The 18,086-nt window shown below is 40.3% G+C and overlaps 2 protein-coding genes across 7 annotated transcripts in view; one reads left to right on the plus strand and one right to left on the minus strand.

Moving 5' to 3' along the window:
* The window catches only part of SLC16A1 (solute carrier family 16 member 1), a 49,892-nt gene that overhangs the window by 29,079 nt on the left and 2,727 nt on the right, over positions 1-18,086 (minus strand). For 3 of the 5 annotated variants that reach the window (XR_006206580.1, XR_006206579.1, XM_042953473.1), the window contains exon 1: positions 16,230-16,444. The exons of 1 other annotated variant lie outside the window; for it this stretch is intronic. The gene's annotated coding sequence lies outside the window, so the exon portion shown is untranslated. Of the gene's footprint in view, positions 1-14,895; positions 14,967-16,229; positions 16,445-18,086 lie in introns of those variants that run through there. One more of the 5 variants, XM_042953474.1, reaches the window with a different exon arrangement.
* The window catches only part of LRIG2 (leucine rich repeats and immunoglobulin like domains 2), a 163,437-nt gene continuing 161,897 nt past the window's right edge, over positions 16,547-18,086 (plus strand). Inside the window, exons 1-2 of one of the 2 annotated variants that reach the window (XM_042953467.1) lie at positions 16,547-16,803; positions 17,089-17,187. The gene's annotated coding sequence lies outside the window, so the exon portion shown is untranslated. The remainder of the gene's footprint in view (positions 16,804-17,088; positions 17,188-18,086) is intronic. The other variant, XM_042953468.1, reaches the window with a different exon arrangement.

An 18,086-nucleotide genomic window follows, 5' to 3' on the forward strand; every position in this document is an offset into this window, starting at 1 on the left:
TAGAAACTCTGAATCTGGGTTCTGGTTTCCCTGTTGAGGGTTAATTTTAGTATTTTATTTCTCTCTTCTCTCCATACCAGTGCAATTTCTTTCAAAAGTAATCTACTTGTAGACCCACAGAATAGATGGGTTTATTTATTTTGAGAGAGACTAAGAGACTGTGAGACAGGGAAGGGCAGAAAGAAAGGAAGAATCTCAAGTAGGTTCCTTACTGTCAGAACAGAGCCTAACAGTGGGCTCAGACTCACAAAACTGTGAGATCATGACCTGAGCTGAAATCAAGAGTCAGACACTCAACTGACTGAGCCACCCAGATGCCCCAATTAATATGCAGTTTATACTGAGAACAAGAGTTTTCAAAATAAAAAAGAGAAATCTCCACTTACTTTTAAAGTCTCATTTGCCAACTATTAGCATAATCAAACTAATGCCAATAAAAATATTTCTCCCTTTAATAATTAAAAAAAAATTATTTTGTGAGAGACAGAGAGAGAGAGTGTGCACACGCACAAGTGGGGGAGGGGCAGAGAGCAGGAGAGACAGAATCCCATGCAAGCTCCATGCCATCAGCGAGAGCCTGATGTGGGGCTCGAACTCACCAACTGTGAGGTAATGACTTGAACCAAGATCAAGAGTCGATGCTTCACTGACAAGCGCCACCCAGGTGCCTTTCTCCCTTTAATAATTTAATGTGAAACTCAAAACTTCCATGAAAAATTGTGAAATTTTTAAAATGTTTATTATAAAAAGGTATCAAGAAACTAGCAACTATTTCTACTCCAGCTGACAAATAGCAAAACATGACAACAGAATAAAACAGTAAGACCCAACTTAGCATCTTGTACTACTAGGGTTATGGCTCCCAATTCTAAAACTAAGAGGACTTCATCTAAGGGGCCACAGCATGAAAAACATAAATCTCCAGTTTAACATTGCTCCTAGTGAATTAGTATTTCAAAAAGAAAAAAAAAGTGAAGCCCATTAGCTATTGAATACTATCCGGGATGAAAAGTAATAGTCTTACAACACAAAGAAATGGAAAGATGGGTGCTGTCAGTGAGCAGCCTGCTTGGGATTCTCTCTCTCCCCCTCTTTCTCTGCTCCTCCTCCTACACGCATACGTGTGCACTCTCTCTCTCTCTCTCTCTCAAACTAAACTTAAAAAAAAAAAAAAGAAATGGAAAGATATTCACGGATTGAAAGAATATTGTTAAAAAGTCTATACTACCCAAAGCAATCTATACATTTAATGCAATCCCTATCAAAATACCAATAGCATTTTTCACAGAAGTAGAACAATCTGAAAATTTGTATGAAACCACAAATAGCCAAAGCAATTTTGAAAAAGAAAAGCAAAGTGAAGGCATCAGAATTCCAGATTTCAAGTTATATCACAAAGCTGCAGTAATCAAAACAGTATGGTATTGGCACAAATATAGACATGTAAGATCAATGAAAGAGAATGAAAACCCAGAAACAAACCCATAATTACATGGTCAAATAATCTTCAACAAAGCAGGAAAGAATATCCAATGGCAAAAACATAGTCTCTCCAACAAATGGTGTTGGGAAAACTGGACAGCTACATGCAGAAGAATGAAACTGGACCACTTTCTTACATTATACACAAAAATAAATTCAAAATGGATTAAAGACCTAAATGTGAGACCTGAAACCATAAAACCTAGAAAATAGGCAATAACTTCTTTGACATTAGCCATAACAACTTCTTTCTAGATAGGTCTCTGATGTAAGGGAAACAAAGCCAAAATAAATTACTGCTACTATCAAAAAAAAGTTTCTGCATAATGAAAGAAACCATCAACAAAACTAAAAGGCAATCTACAGAATGGGAGAAGACATTAAAAAATGATATAACCAATAAAGGGTTAGTATCCAAAATATACAAAAAACTTATAAACTTATGAACTCAAAAACTTATAAAACTCAAAACACCCAAAAAACAATCCAATTAAAAATGGGCAGAAGACATGAACAGACATTTCTCCAAAGAAGATATCCAGACACATGCAAAGATGTTCAACATCACTCATCATCAGGAAAATGCTCATACCTGTCAGAATGGCTAAAATCAGCAACACTAGAAACAACAGGTGTTGGTGAGAATGTGGAGAAAAAAGAACCCTCTGGCACTGTTGGTAGGAATGGAAACTGGTGCAGCCACTGTGGAAAACAGTATGGAGGTCCCTTAAAAAGTTAAAAATAGGACTGTCTTTTGATCCAGCAATTACACTACTAGGTATTTACCTAAAAAATATAAGAACACTAATTCAAAGGGATACATACACCCCCTTCGTTCACTATGGCATTACTTACAACAGCTAAGACACGGAACCAAGTGTCCCATCAGTCAATGAACGGATTAAGAAGAGGTGGCATATATATACAATGGAATATTATTCAGCCATAAAAAAGAATGAAAATTTCCCATTTGCAATGGAGCTAGAGAGTATAATGCTTAGTGAAAGAAGTCAGAGAAAAACAAATAGCATATGATTTCACTCATAGGTTTGTTTAACAAACAAAACAAACAAGGGTTAAAAAGTAAGAGAGAGACAAAGAAACAGAGAACAAACTGATGGTTACCAGAGGGGAGATGGGTGGGAGAATGGGTTACATAGGTGATGGGGACCGAGGAATGCACTTGTGGTGATGAGCATAGGGTGATGTATGAAAGTGTTGGAATTTCTATACTGCACACTTAAAACTAATATAACACTGTATGTTAACGACTAGAATTAAAATAGGGGCTCCTGGGTGGATCAGCTGGTTAAGCATCCAACTGTTTATTTCAGCTCTAGTCATGATCTCACAGTTTGAGTTCAAGCCCTACTTCCAGCTCTGCACTGACAGTGAGGAGCTTGTCTGGGATTCTCTCTCTCTCCCTCTCTGTCTCCCTCTCTCTCTCTCACTCACCCCTACTCATACACTCTCTCTCTCAAAAATAAATAAACTTAAAAAAAAAAAAACTTAAAAAAATTAAGTCTTATAGTAGCAGATTCTTTTATTCTTCTATATAACAACTTCCTAAGTGACACACTGCATTTCTTGGCCATTTCACCTTTCCTTTCTACTACCCAAACACAAACTGTGGTGTAACTTTCTTTATGAACACTATGATCCCAAAAACAAGTGTTAGTTTTCATTAGTGCAATAAAGAAAGGGGCATACCTTGTTAACAATAAAGGCAGGATGTTCATACAAAGGCAGGATTTTACAGTCATGAGACCCAAAGACGATCAGCTATCAATGTCCTAAATTTCATGAATGTTTTTGTAACTCAGATTTTTAAAAAAAATTTTAAGTTTACTTATTTTGCAAGAGGGGGAGAGAGAGAAAGAGTGCGTAGGCGAGGAACAGAGAGAGAGGGAGAGAGAGAGAATCCCAAGCAGGCTCCACACTGTCAGCGCAAAGCCTGAAGCCAGGCTCAATTCCATCAACTGTGAGATCATGACCTGAGCCAAAATCAAGAGTCATATGCTCAACCAACTGAGCCACGCAGGTGCCCCTGCAATTCAGATTTTTAAAGCTACACATAATAGAACTGTATAATCATTTTAAAATTGTATCAGGATATACATCAAACTTTTTTGCCATTCATTTAATAAAATTTGAGTGCTTGCAGCAAAAGCTGTGAACTAAACAGACATGGTCCCTGCCTCATGGAGTTTAGATTACAGGGAAGAAAGGGGGAAAAAAGGTAAATTAAGTGAATTCAATAAATATGTTCAAATAAATGCATCTGAAACTTTATATTGGTTGGAGGTTGTGAGGAGTAGATAATAATCCTCCTACGATAACTGTGTTGTTTGACTTGTTCCAATGAACATATATTACTTTATAATAAAAAACACAAAGTAGCAAAGTTTTAAAAGATGACAAGTTATACATACTCATTATAGAAAAATTAGAGGATATACACACGTACAGTTTTTAATGTTTACTTTTCAGAGACAGAGCATGAGTGGGGGAGGGGCAGAGAGAGAGGAAGACACAGAACCCGAAGCAGGCTCCAGGCTCTGGGTTGTTAGCACAGAGCCTGATGTGGGGCTTGAACTCAAGAGCCGTGAGATCATGACCTGAGCTGAAGTCGGACGCTTAACCAAATGAGCCACCCTGGCGCCCCTAGGGTATACATATATTAATTGAAAATAAAATATCTCTGCCATTCTATCATCCTTGTATCAGTTATTCTACATTTTGATGAGAATTTTCTTAAATTTCTTTCTAGGATAGCATGCATAACCATATATGTGATATAAACATGGGATTGTGTTTTATGCTGCTTTATACGCTTTTTCCATTCACTACCAGAAACATCTCTGAATATGTATCCAGATCAATGGTATTATTTCTTCTACTTTATGGTAAGGTTTGTTTTAAGACAATAACCAACATCTTCATTTTTTTCTGTATTTAAAGTTCATGGATTGTTTAACATCAGATGAATTAAAAAATAGGTAACTCTTCAATATAACAGGCCTGGGGTAGTTACTTAGGGCTCAGCATTAAGGTTCCTGAACGAAAGTTGGGGACACCTAGTCAAACAAAGTGGCAAACTCATTTTTACTTTTCACTGCAAATCCCTAACTTTAGAGAACTTTCCCACTTCGCTGTGGTTAGCCACCTAGGCTACCCCTCAAAGTCATACCATAGAGAAAGTCACATTCAGAGAAGCTGAAGTTATGTAGGTCTGTAATACAGATTAGAAAACAACAGTATAATTAACTAAGACAAAACCCATGAGATCAAGTTAGTTTAGTTCTCTTTAATACTGGGACTCACTTGTGGGGATAAGGAAGCAGATAAGGGTGTCCAGAAATTAGTAATAACTTCTATGGATATTTCAAAGCTTTAAGAGAAGTTAGTAGAACCAATTCTTTATTACATCAGTCATGATTAAAATGTATACTTACAAGTTTCCCTTTTCCTTGACACTGTTATATCATTAGCACTTCTCACACTTATTAACAAAGATTGAGGCTTTTTTGTCTCATAAACCAGAGAGGAAAGAAGGAAAGGGAAAAGGAAGAGATATTCTGGTGATGCTACTGTGTAAGAGTTGGAAGTAGAGGAAGGAAAAGTGAGGGACTCTGAAAGTATGTATTTATAATTCATGATGAAATCATGCTTCAGGCAATCTCAGTTGTGGAAGAGCAAAGAAGGAAAGAGAATGTGAGCTGGGGGCACCTGGGTGGCTCTGTTGGATGAGCGTCCAACTTGAGCTCAGGTCATGATCTCACGGTTCGGTTCATGAGTTCAAGCCTCACATCAGGCTTGCTGCTGTCAGCCTGTCAGTGCAGAGCCTGTTTCAGATCCTCTGTCCTTCTCTCTCTCTGCCCCTCCCCCATTTGCGCTCTCTCAAAAATAAACAAACATTAAAAAGAAGAAAGAAAATCAACTGTATGACTCCCCAGGGAGAAAAGGACAACAGGCCATCAAGAGGCACCATGGTTTTAGGACACCTTAGTCTTAAAGGCCAAATCAGAAACAAAGGCAAAAAGATAGTATCATTTTGTTCCATATTCACATATTGAGGTGATAAAAGCATTTAGTAACTTGTAAAAATGAAATTAATTTTCACTGACGATTTCTATAATTCTAATTTCATCTAATACTAAAAATCTACTCTAGCCCACCAATATCCTTACTGCTTTTCTGAATACACCATGTCACATAAGTGAATTTCCTCCATGATATCTTAGTGCTTCTTGGGTAGCATTCTGAAAACTCTAAGATACTAAACTATATGTCTCTTTCTTTCTTTGTAAGTAATTATTTCCCTAATTAGTTTAGGTGTGTGCTTTTAGATCATGAATTAAGGACAGAGGCTATTCTTCCCACTTTTAAAAATTTAACCTCCTCCTGCCCCCAAAAGTTAGCATTAGGTGAACTTCAAAGACTCTGATTTCCCCAGTTTTTGAGAAGCAGAGAAAAATATGAAAAAGGAAAAACTCCCCAGTGATGTCATGTTATGCTTTCTGGACCTAGTGTCCTCTACAAAGAGGCAGAAAAGGTTTTTTGTTTGTTTTTACATAAAGAAAAAAAATTACTGAATACAACTTTTGGCACATAGAACTTAGCTGATCAGGGGTGCTAAGGGGCTCAGTTGGTTAAGCGTCTGACTCTTGATTTCAGCCCTGGTCATGATCTCACAGTTTGTGGGTTCAAGCCCCATGTCGGGCTCCACACTGACCAGTGCACAGCCTGCTTGGGATTCTCTTTCCCTCTCTCTAACCCTCCCCTATCCATGCTCTCTCTTTCAAAATAAATAAATAAACTTAATAACACCAACAACAAAAAGATCTAATCAGTCTCACTTTCTGAGTTATTACTACACCAGCAGATCTTGGCCTTCTTTAATGCTTCATTTTTGCCTGTTTCTCACACTGAAAAATTGGCTATATTCTATGCTGAGGCCAAGTCCTGTTCCCTTTCACATGCTAATTTGTTTCTTGCTTGGGCAAGAGTTTCCAAATACAGACCCATTTCACATTATATAAAACAAAGAGTGTGAATAGTAGCAAAGAAGGGGAAGTTGGAGACTATATCCTTCAACAGCATGTTCTGTTTGGCAGAATTCCAGATTATACTCTGGAATACCTGAATATGTTGTTTTTCTTCAGCAATCCAAAAATATATTCACCCAATCAGTATCTAAGGTGAGCCATTTCAATTTATTAGTGTAAGACCTACCTTGTTTCAGAATTTGAAAAAAAATGTACTAGACTAAAATTACAAATAGATATGTTGTCGGTGTTGTGTCATTTATATTACTTTGAATATAAATGAGTATTTGAATACAATAGGTGATATTTCTGCTAGAATCTATTTCACTCCCAGTATTCTGAAGCCTAATGGGGAATATAAGTGGATTACAATTCATTAAAAGATAAACAAAGAAACCTTTTCCTTTTCTTGCAAAAAGCAGATTTGAACTATTCACTGGCAGAAATAATTAACACTATACTTACTTTCACATAAAAATATCTTAAGTTTCGAGGACTAAAAACAACAGAGTAACATAGTAACATTTCATTTCAAAGCTTTATTTTCATTCTGAATGTTCTCAAACCACATTTTATTTTTTTAAAGTTTATCCATTTATTTTTGAGAGAGCATGAGTGGAGGAGGGGCAGAGAGAGAGGGAGAGAGAGAGGATCCCAAGCAGGTTCTGAGCCAACAGCACAGATTCCAGAGGGGGCCTGAACTCACGAAACTGTGAGATCATGACGTGAGCTGAAATGAAGAGTCGGATGCTCAACTGACTGAGCCACAACTGAGCCACAGTTTGAGGTACTCCTCAAAGCACACTTTAAACTATATATTCTTTCATCCCTTTCTAGTAATTTCTTGTACACATAGTCACTATTTAATAAACATGCCCTGAATGAGTTTGAACTTCATTAAGTTCAAACTTTGACCCTCATTATCTCAAAAAACTAAGTTGTTTTGTTTTGTTTGTTTCATCAATAACAAACCACACGAAAGTATTAAATTTGAGTATTGTTTGGAATTAAATCATTACCCACCATTCTCAAATGTGTATTTGCAAAGCTTTTTTAGAAGATATTCATAGACAGTAAAGATGTAGCAAACAGCATACTACAATTAAACTGAAATAGTCTTTTTAATTGCTGACATTATAAATCTTAGATTATATTGTCTTTAAGATAATTATCAGTTCTGGGGCACCTCAGTGGCTCAGTCAGATTGGGCGTCTGACTCCTGATTTGGGCTCAGGTTGTGATCTCACAGTTTGTGAGATCAAGCCCAGTGTCAGGATCTGTGCTGAGAGTGCAGAGCCTGCTTGGGAATTTCTCTCCCTCTCTCTATGCCCCTCCCCGGTCTGTGCGCGCGCGCGCTCTCTCTCTCTCTCTCTCAAAATAAATTATAAAAAGATAATTATTAAGTTCCTTTACTAAAAATATACAACTTTCAAATTAATGTTTTATTTTCCTAGAAACCACAGTAATTGTTCAACCATTCTTTTTCCCTCTACTAACTCCATCAGGTAGTTTTCCAAGTAACAAAGTAAATACATACAACATCATTACACAACCACAACAGACTGAAGTAAGGACGTGTATTTCTAATCTACAGAGCAGGTATTTCAAACCTGACTTCCACTGACCTCTTTAGGGGTTCACTTAGTTGAGCAAAATAAAAAACCCTACATCTAATAGAGCGAGCTTGTGAAGTTAAGATCTGAAGCAATTTGAAGCACCTTTGCTGATATATCCAAAAGAGGGCAAGAAAACTCCAAGTCAATGAAGACACCCCCTATTCCATTTACCTTATGGTGTATTTTTTAAGTAAGCTCCAAGCCCAATGCAGAGCCCATTGCGGGCTGATAACAAGACCTGAGCTTAGATCAAGAGTCAGGACACTTAACCAACTGAGCCACCCAGGTGCCCCTAACTACGGCATTTAAAACACAATTTTGGGTGTACCTGCCTGGCTCAGTCCATGGAGTGTGTGATTCTTGGTCTCAGGGTCATGAGTTCAAGCCCCATATTGGGCCTAGAGTTTACTTAAAAACTTTTTTTTTTTAAATTTAAAAACAAAAAAACCATTTCGGATGTATTAATTTTAAGTTATATAAACATATACTTCCTGAATACAAAGGAAAATTATTCTGCCCATATTTGTGGAAATCATCTTACTAGCCCTTAGCAAACACAAGTATTTTGTTCCCTACCATTTATGAGGTCAAAATTTATGATGATTTAGTACACAGAAGTCAATGGCCAAATAATTTACATAAACCTGTGACATCATGATTTGTATTGTATATTCCATCACAGGTTCTGGCTAACTACTCTTCTATCAGAATACACATACAAGAATATAGGGGCGCCTGGGTGGCGCAGTCGGTTAAGCGTCCGACTTCAGCCAGGTCACGATCTCGCGGTCCGTGAGTTCGAGCCCCGCGTCAGGCTCTGGGCTGATGGCTCGGAGCCTGGAGCCTGTTTCCGATTCTGTGTCTCCCTCTCTCTCTGCCCCTCCCCCGTTCATGCTCTGTCTCTCTCTGTCCCAAAAATAAATAAAAAACGTTGAAAAAAAAATTAAAAAAAAAAAAAAAAAAAAAAAAAAAAAAAAGAATATAAACAGGAGTCCTTAGGCTCTTTGGTGCCTTTGACAGATTCCTTTGACAGTTTGGTAAAAACTGTCATTATTCTTGTTAGAATGAGGTTTTAAAATGCATAAAATACAAACGTATAATTGTCAAATGTATAATTGTCAAAATATTTTTAATTGATATATACTTTTTAATTGATATGTCTTTTCAAAATTAACAAATTAGATAAAATCTAGTAGGTCTAATAACCACAGTAATTTTGAAGTAATTATAAGTTTAAACAATTTTAAGATGGCTACAATCACATTATGATATGAAAACATGTGATTTCTATTGGTGACTGTCACCAGGCACTACTAAAACTACTACAGCTTAGTTGTAGCTATAGTTGCCTGCACTCATAGTTGAAATAAATCTAAATTTTACTTAGAAGTTAATGAAAAGGTGTAATTTTTTTCTTTAGCCAAGTTCACAGACTCTCTGAATTCCATCCATCAGGGAGGACCAATCTGCAGATTCTAGGGTACAAACCCCTGATACGGGAACAGAAGAGAAAGTTAATACAGTAAAAGTTTTGAGTCTCAAAACTATTCAAGGCAACTTAAAAAGCCCTGTTACAAGTATGCTTATCATGATGAGCACTGAGTAACGTATAGAATTGTTGAATCACCATTTTGTATGCCTGAAGCTAACATAGCACTGTATATTAACTATATTGGAATTTAAAAATTTAATAAAAAAGAAGTTCCATTACTATCCAAAATAGTAACACACTAGAGCAGTATTATCAGACTTTCATTTACTCAATAGTCTTTGGTGATTTACATAGGAAGAGCAAAATCAAAGAGAAAAAATATTTTTCTTTTTTTTAAAAAAATTTTTTTGTCTTTTATTTTTGAGAGAGAGGGACGGGCAGAGAGAGGGAGACACAGAATCCAAAGCAGGCTCCAGGGTCATCATTGTTAGCATAGAGCCTGATGTAGGGCTTGAATTTATTAACTGCGAGATCAGGACCTGAGCCAAAGTCAGACGCTTAACCAACTGAACCACCCAGATGCCCCTTTCTTTTCTTTTTAAGTGTTTATTCAGAGAAAGAGCACAGGGGAGGGGCAGGGAAAGAGAGAATCCCAAGCAGGCTCTGCGCTGTCAGCATAGAGCCCGACACAGGGTCCAATCGCACAATCTGTGAGATCATGACCTGAACTGAAATCAAGAATTGGATGTCTAACCAACTGACCCACTTAGGAGCCCCAAGAAAAAATACTTTTCAACCAATGATCAAATATGCAGCTTACAATGCTTGTATGTTTTGAGGAATTTCTCCTTCACAGGAGGACTAAGTCATTGTAATCAAATCAGATTAGATTCAACAACATTATGAGATGTGATTAGCAACAGACTAGTGTGGACAAACAACACAGCTGGATCCCACTACTTCTGCATAAATGGTCAGTGGTACTCCTAAACGGCTCAGCCCTTTTGCAGCCAGTCTCGCTGTTGGTAGATGTGAACTCATGCTGTCATTGTGTGTGCTGTGACCTCAGAAGAGAAATCACCATTTCCTTAAGATTGTTATTGCTGTTTTATCACTTCTTTATAGAACACAAGGGTTCAAATATGTCACCTATACTAATCTTGGCATAAAGATCCATTATAAAATGGATCCCATGACCAGAAAAAGAGAAAACAAAATTACAGGGGAAAAAAGCATGGAGAAAAATTTCAGTTTGTCAGTGCAAGTTAAAGGAAGAATAGCATACAACTTAGAAGGATAATTTGGAGTTATATATTGTAGAAGACAAATCTATACAGGCAAATACTAAATTTGGTAGGCACTAGAAAGCTATGAGAAGGTTTTAATTAGAGAGATGACATGATCAGAACTGGCAGCACACTATAGAGCAGATTAGAGAAGGGGGATGGCAATGAGAGAAGGTATAAGGCCACGCCACAAATCATGGCAGCAGCCTAAACTAGGGAGTAGTAATAAAAATGAAAAGTAGAGTGGGGGAAGCAAATGGATACAACAAAGGAAAGGTTTGGCACTTAATTGCACTTGGTAGGGCAGGGGACCTACTAGAGAAGTATTAAGATGACTCAGAGGTTTTTAACCCTGACTACCTGAAAGAATGGTAATCAGAAGAAAAGAGTAGGTTGGGGGTGGGGGGTGTGAGGAATGAAGGGAAGTTGGGAACAGGCAGAGATAATGAACTTTAAGCAACATTTTAATTTTGAAATGCCCAAGAATTAGAAAAGCAGATCATTGATAAGAGTAATCAATCTCTGTCCTCAAGGAATTTAAAATCTGTAATGTGGTTACAGCTAGAGATTTAGATTTGGTAGTGATTCTACCAGAAACTCCCCAAAAGCTATGGGAACAGATAAGTTCTTCAAAGAAATAGCAGAGAAGACCAAAAGAAACCCTATCAATTTAAGAACAGAAATTCTAAATATCCCAAATAGTAAAAACCATTTGAAATATTAACATCAGGTGCTAAAAACATTTTAACAAAATACTGGCTTTTAAAGAAAATGAACCTTGATACACTTAAATACACCTCTCCAAAAAGACAGTGTCTCAATCACATAGGATATTGTATTAAAACACAAACTTTAACTTACCCTTACATTCAAAAACCACTTGGGGAAGGTGGTCAAAAGGTACAAACTTCCAATTATAAGAATAAGGGATAGGAGGTACAACATGGCAACTATAATTAACACTAATATGATACATATGAATGTTAAGAGAATAAATCCTGAACTCTCTTTGGGACAAAAAAAATTTTTTTTGCTTTCTTTTTATTGTATCTAATGAGCTGATGGATGCTAACTGAACTTACTGTGGTAATCACTTCACAATATATGTTACTCAAGCCATCATACTGTACACCTTAAACTTATACAATGATGTATGTCAATTATATCCCACTAAAACTAGGGGTGGGGGGGAAAGCCCTACTTCTCTTTATAGAGGTATTCCAGTTGATCAACTGAGAAGGAATGTTAGAATTAGAGGGCATTTGCAAACCACTAATGAAAAAAATGGAACCATGCCATTAATATAGCAGAGTCAGTAGCAACCAAACATAGGCCTCCTGATGGAAATATATATCATCATCTACGGATTATATTTGCCCTCTCCCCCACACTGTCCCTACCCTCAGAAATCAAACCTAAACAGATCTAAGCATGCTCAAAGTCTTAAATCTAGCCACCAATTTACAGGAAATACAGGGAATCAAGAGACATGTTTAACTAGAACATATTAAAACTATTCCAGAGGGACAGATTCAACTAAATCCAGAATGAGGGAAACTTTAAGAAAAATAACCTGGTTCCTTCAGCAAATAAATTATGAGGAAAATGAGAAGGTGGGGGGGAACTGCAGGTTAAAATACATACCTACCAAATGTAATGTGTGATTGTGTTTGGATCCCAAACCAAGCAACCTAGTTATTTCAAACAATTTAGGGGGACACCTGGCTGGCTCAGTCCATAGAGCATGGGACTCTTGATCTCGAGGTTATGAGTTCAAGCCCCATGTTGGGTATAGAGCTTACTTTAAAAAAGGGAAGAAAAAAAAACTTACAAAAATTTGAATTTTCTGCTTATTTGATGATGTTCATTTTTACAGGTAAGATAATGGTATGTGGTTATGATATTTTGGAGTCATGTCTTTTAGAGACATACTGAAATATTTACAAATGAAATAATTGTATATCTAGGATCTGCTTCACAGTAACCCAGTAGCAGCTGTAGGGGAACGGGAAAGGGTATAGATGAAACAGTACTGGCTCTCAATTGTGTATGAAATTTTCAATAATAAATTGTTTAGAAGGGAATAAGTAAGTGGGGCGCCTGGGTGGCTCAGATGGTTGGGCGTCCGACTTTGGCTCAGGTCATGATCTCGTGGTTTGTGAGTTCAAGCCTCACATCGGGCTCTGTGTTGACGGCTTGGAGCCTGGAGCCTGGAGCCTGGAGCCTGGAGCCTGTTTCGGATTGTGTGTCTCCCTCTCTCTCTCTGCCCCTCCCTGGCTTGCACTGTCTCTCTCTCAAAAATAAATTTAAAAAAATACTAAAAAAAAAAAAAATAAAATTTAGAAGGGATTAAGAAAAAAAATCACTATCAATAACACCAATGGAACTAAAAAGACAGGAATGGATTTGTTTTGTTTCCAACACTCAAACCTGAGCAGCCCTGGACTAGTCACATGTCTTAAATGTCCCCATTGATTAAAGGGAGATAAATACCATCTAATAAATCTGTAAAATCATATTTGGTCAAGCTAGAAACCTATGAGATATTGTTAACTCTTCTGGATGTCCCAGTCTCTCCCATCTGGTCTGCCACAGAATCCTGTGTGTTCCCTCTCTCTTCCACCCTCCCACTACTGCCTATCACTGTGGTCTCGCACATTCCAACAGCCTCCCCATCAGCCTATTCCCCACATTGTATACAGAACGATGCTTGTATACAGAATGATGCTCCTAAAATGAAAAATGTGATCAGGTCATTCCCAGTCCCACTTAAAACCCTTAAACTGCTTTAGACTGCCTTCAAGGCAAGAGTGCTTCCTTAAATTTTTGACGTAGTCCCTTCCCTAATTCCTTAAAATAACTTATAAGGCCATCATCTGAGATTATCTACCTCTCCAACTTTCATCTCTCCTTAATCTCCCTTCTCCCTCTATGCTTTAGCTTTGATTAAATTCTTGCAGTTTTTCCAATGTACCCTGTACTCTGACTGCAGTTTCAGTATTCATGTCTGGAATGCTCTTTCCACCATCACTTCCTGGCTCAGTTAGCTCCTAACCTTCAAGTCTAAAAAGCTAAGTACCATTTCTTCAGAGAGGCCTACCCAGATCGCTTCTATACTAAGTTGGGTGTCTTCTCATATCTCCAGAATACACTATTTGGTTCTTTGGGAACCTGCACTTCCTCTACCAGGACACTCAATACTTGTGGTAATCACCTTTACCTATCTATCTGCTCTTCAGTTAAACTACAAACTCCAGAAGGGATAGGGCTGGAACTTGTTTACTGCTGAATCCTAAGTCTTTCCTAGTGCCTAGTAGCTAGTACCAAATTGCTGAATACATAAATATTTATAACTTTCTGGTCTATTTTTCTTATAACTAAGTTCCATCTTCCAAGTCTTCATCTGCAATAAAAAAAAGACTGGCCATGTAGGCATTTACAGGACCTAAATCCTACAAAGGAATGTACTATAAAGTAGACTGAAAACACAATGGGAATGAAGAACATAAATTGGGAAAAAAATACTCAAAATAATTTTAGTATAATTTATACCCACATTAACAATTTTACAGAAAGCTCAAGAGTGCCAATCTGATTAAATGAGAGTCAAAAGACACATTAATTCCCACCCAAGTATTAACAAGTTTTCAGACCTAGAATGTTAAGTCACTTAACTTCTCCAACCTCAGTTTCCTGATGTGTAAAATAAGAGAATCTCACTAGGTAGTGATTAAGATCTTTTCCAGGGCTAATATTATATGCATTAATATTTAAAAGATGAAAACACATGTAAACTATTGAAACATTATCAACTGGTTTCATCCTATGACCTTTTACCTCTTTTTTTATCTGCTTAGGGATGTTATAGCCTGTTAGGTTACCTTTAAACCTACTCGGCTATAAAAATCTCACAAAAAGCTCTCCACGCCATTAACTTACATGTTTAACAAGAGTCACTGTAGTATGATTAAAGAACAGCATTTATCTAAACCCTGAATTACTCAAGTATGTTAAACTTAAATAATACTTACCCATTACCTATATTAAATGCTAGATGTCTTGAATTCCTGATATTTTCCATGGCAGTTTGAAGGCAAAGTTGTACTTGAGGGCATAAGACTTGGATTTATGGGCACAATTTAATGCCAAACTAAAAAGCTGAAGATTCATAGTTTAATTCACTCATAGGTCTGGTAACTGACATTGAAGTTGTTTATTAATGCCTAATTCCTGGTCATACTCTTCCAAACTCTCACACAATTCAGAGTTCACCCTATCACGACATTCCAGTAGTTACTAAATCCACATTTGTTTCATTAGGGCACTGACGTGTACGCATTTTATTTCGAAACCGGAATAACTTTTGAAAAAAAAAAAAAAAACTAGCTATGGTAAGCTCTGTAAACATTCTACTGTTATCAGTAGACGCCTAGGTTGTAAGCAAACGATGGAAACTCCAGTCAAGTAGAAATCCGTTTGTTTCTTGGTTGAAAATAATTTCAAAGTAGTTTTGGCAACTGCGTGTCACACCAAATAAGTCATGGCAAGGAAATGAAATGTTAAAATGCACGTGGGGAAAAAAGGATGTACTTGGAACAAACCGAGTGCATCTGACCAAGTGTAACGCTATCCTTCAGACTGCTCTCAAACAGGGCCACCTTCAAGCCCAGGAGCGCGAGGGCGCTACAGCTGACGTTCCGCAGCCACAGGTTGAATGACAAAGAGCCTCGGTCAGCACCAGTCCCGGGGCCGGCCAGCTGCACTGTTCCCTCCGCAAAGTCCACGCGCACCCTGCAGTCACGCCTTAGCTGCAGGGACTGCGGCTCCCCAAACCACCCTCGCAAGTCACCAGGTGGGGCAAGGATTGGCTGGCCCAGAAGGTTGGGGCGGGCATGCCACGAGTCCAAAATAACTCCCGCCCCGAGTCCCTTCCCTCGGATCAGAACGCGGCCAGGAGAGCCGGGAGGCACCACGTGAATCAGCCCCACGTCGTCCCTTTTCCAAATCAAAAGCATCTCTTGAGAAGACTCCTGAAGGCTGGGGAAGAGCGACTTTCCCAAGGTCACCGGCACCAAGACCCAACTCCTCGGCCAGGCCGGTAGCCGGCACCTGACCACGGGGGCCGCAGCTCAGCGGGGCGAGGCGCTGTCCCCACCGCCTCAAGGTCTCCTTCACCAACGCCGCGCTCCGGGGCCACGCGGCGGCCCGCGGCCACGATGCCCCTGCCGGGCCGCCTCCCTCCCCCGAGACTCAAGTCTGCATGCCTCCCACCCCATGGCTCCCGAGGCTCCCTCCCATCCGCGAGGGCAGCAGGGGCACCGCAGGGTCCGCGCCGAGCGCCGCCGCCGGCCGTTACTCAACTAACCGTTATGCGCGGCTCGCGGCGCCGAGCGTGTGCGTGACGCGGCTGGAGTTCCGCAGGGCCCAGGGTCCAGGTCGCGTCCTTCACCAGCTGCCTCGTTCGCTCGTTCGGGAACCCACGCGGCCGGTTGGTCACGTCGCAGCTCGCCAGCACTTTGTGGGGCCGGGCCCGTGGCGGGGCTGCCTTATAACCCGCCGGGACCGGAGCATGCGCACAGGGGGCGGAGTCGGCCCTCCCGGCCGCCGCCCCCTCCCCCCTATACATACGCCCGAACCGCGACTCGCGCCTCCACACGCTCGCAGGCGCGCGCGCCCGCCCGCCCGCGCGCGCCGGCGCCCCCTCCCCGCCACGTGACCGGCGGCTCAGCACAACCCGCGATTTGCACCCCCGCTACGCGGCGCGGACGGAGCCGCGGCGCTCCTCTGCGGAGCTTGCCCCTCAGGTCCTCAGTCCAAGGAGCTCGCGGTGACTTACACGCGTGCGGGACGCCGGCGCCGGCCTACCCTTCAGTCTCTGGCAGAGAAAAGGGAAAAGCCGCGAAGGACGGATGGGGCGTACCCCCGGGGGCCTGACTCAGGTGTGGGGGGCGACGGGCGGGCGCGCGGGGGAGCCGGGAAGCTGCTGGAAGAGGAGGGGCTGGGCGGGGTGTGAATGGATGCGGGTGCACCTCGGGCCCGGGAAGAGGCAGAGGGGCGGGCGGTGCGAGCGCGGGCTGTGGCCTCCGCAGAGTTGGGTGAACTCGGGGAAGTCACCCAAACCCTCAGGGCCTGTTTCCTGTTCTCTAAAATGGCAACGGTAGTAGATCCGACCTCATAGGCGCTTTTGGTGGTTTTGACGAATTTATGGAACTTTCTTAATACAGAGCCTGCCCTGTGGTATTTGGTGGATGGTGGTGGTTAAACACAGAAACCGGGAAAGAAGAGCGGCTCAGAGGGTGGCAACCCCCGTCTCTAGGGGGAAGGTGTGTATGCCAGAAACGGGGAGACAAGGGAATGCAAAAGCCAAATTTCTATGGACACCGAATGTTCGGGACAGGACATAATCAGAGCTAGCAGTTTTGAGGGACCGATTATATACTTAGCAGTTCACCTGAATTATCCTCATAATCTTATGAGGTCGGTAACTATTAACATTTTAACAAATAAGGGACCTAAGGCTCAAGAGAGGTTAAGTAACCTTCCAGAGGTCACAGAGTAAGTGGCCAACACCTACAGTCAGACTCCAGAGCCAGATTTTGTCCTAAGAGCCATTGTAGTTTCTTGAGCAAGTCTTGACAGGGGAAGTGGTTCTGTTTAAGTGATCAGATTGAATAATTATGAGGTGTCTCTGAAGTTGGCCTTCAGGAAATACCAAAAATGTATGAAGGCCCCTGCCTTCAGAGAGTTTACAGATTTTAGGGGCAATCTCCCATTCAGGCAGAAGAAATCAGCCAGCATTTGATGACGATTTGCTCTTTCCCCCAACCGAGTCCTTCCTTCCTCCTCCCACCCTTGATTCTCACAAAAACCCTGTGAGATTGGCTCTAAGGTTTTGTTTTACAAGTGAAGAACTGAGATTGAAGAGTGGGGATTGAAGGGTCCGGTTCTGAGAGGTGATTGTGCTTTCCCCTTACCCACTCTGCTTCTGTTTCACACAACGAAAAGTTTTCAGTAATAGTTCAACACCTTAGAAGACGGTATGGAATCTATGGCCAAGTACTGCGTATGAGCAGCAATTAATTGCTTCTCACCTTTGATAAATGCTGAGAAGGAAGGCACTTTAGGCCATGGGGGTGTCTAGGACTTAGAACAGTAGTGCTTTAGGATTATTAGGGTGGTAGCAGCATTCATGGTAGACGGTAGGAGAATTGAGTTAAGGAGA

This window comes from Panthera leo, chromosome C1, assembly GCF_018350215.1.
Source record: "Panthera leo isolate Ple1 chromosome C1, P.leo_Ple1_pat1.1, whole genome shotgun sequence".
Lineage (NCBI taxonomy): Eukaryota > Metazoa > Chordata > Mammalia > Carnivora > Felidae > Panthera > Panthera leo.